Genomic DNA, 1,229 nt, shown 5'->3' with positions numbered 1-1,229 from the left:
ACAACTCTCACAACCCTAATATATTATGAATGCAAATACAATAAGCTCAAGTGAGTGTGTGTAAACAATAAGTGAAATCAAAATCAAAACTAAACTCAATTAAAATCTAGCATATAGAAATTATAAATAAAATAATAAATAGCTAGAAATGAGTTTAGAGATTCTTCTCTGAATAACAAGATGGAGAGATAGAGATTGAAGCCCAAACAAGAAGATGATCTCCTCCACTTGTGAAAACTTCTTCACAAACAAAAACAAACCCTTAAACACACTTTAAACCCTTGTTTAAAACTTGTTTTAAAAACTTCTTTTGTAGCAGTGTGTAGCTGTTTTGTAAAATCAATTTAAAATAGTAAATGAACTCCAAAAATTATGAAATTTTGTGGGAATGTTCTAGACATGTAGATTAACATGTCAGAGAAAGAATTTCTGAAAAATCGTTTCCCAGTTGAGAGAAATAAATATTTGAATACAAATTTACAGTTTCTGAAAAACTGTTAACATATACGATTTTGTAAAATCAATTGGCACAATAAATCAACTCCAAAAATAGTAAAAACTGGAGGAAAGTTTCTAAACATGTAGATAAACATGTTAGAGAAAGAATTTTTCAAATATTACTTCCTATTTGTGAAAACTCATTAGTTTTGTAAAACATGCACGAACATGTGCACGAACGAAAACGTGAATTTGTAAATTCCATTAAACATAACAAATCAATTCCAAACTTGATGAAACTTTACGAAATATTTGTAAACATGAAAACAAACATGTTAGAAAAAGAATTTCTCAAATTGAATTTCTATTTGTGAAAACTCATGTATTTCGCAAGTGTGTCCAAAGCATGAAACAAAACTTATGTATATATATATATATAACTATATATATACGAAGAAACCAATAAATGTGTGTGTATAGATAATTGAGCTTAGAGTATATAACACACATAATATAAATCCTAAACTAAATTACGCAAGCTAGATCTTGATCTTCAATAAGCTCTTCTAGGTAATCTCTCGGATGAAGCTTTAACTTGGATCTTGAACTTTGAATAGCAAGGCTTCACCGACATTCCGCCAACCTCCTTTGGATATGATCGTTGAAGCTCTATTCCATCCATTCTCCAACTACGTTGTTTGTCTACAATAAATACGAAAACACAAATACTAGACAAACAACATTAGTGGTAAATTGTTTGTTAAACATCATCAAAACAAGAAGGCTAATAG

The sequence above is a fragment of the Asparagus officinalis genome, chromosome 7 (assembly GCF_001876935.1).
Source record: "Asparagus officinalis chromosome 7, Aspof.V1, whole genome shotgun sequence".
Lineage (NCBI taxonomy): Eukaryota > Viridiplantae > Streptophyta > Magnoliopsida > Asparagales > Asparagaceae > Asparagus > Asparagus officinalis.
Note: the sequence above shows the minus strand (reverse complement) of the source record.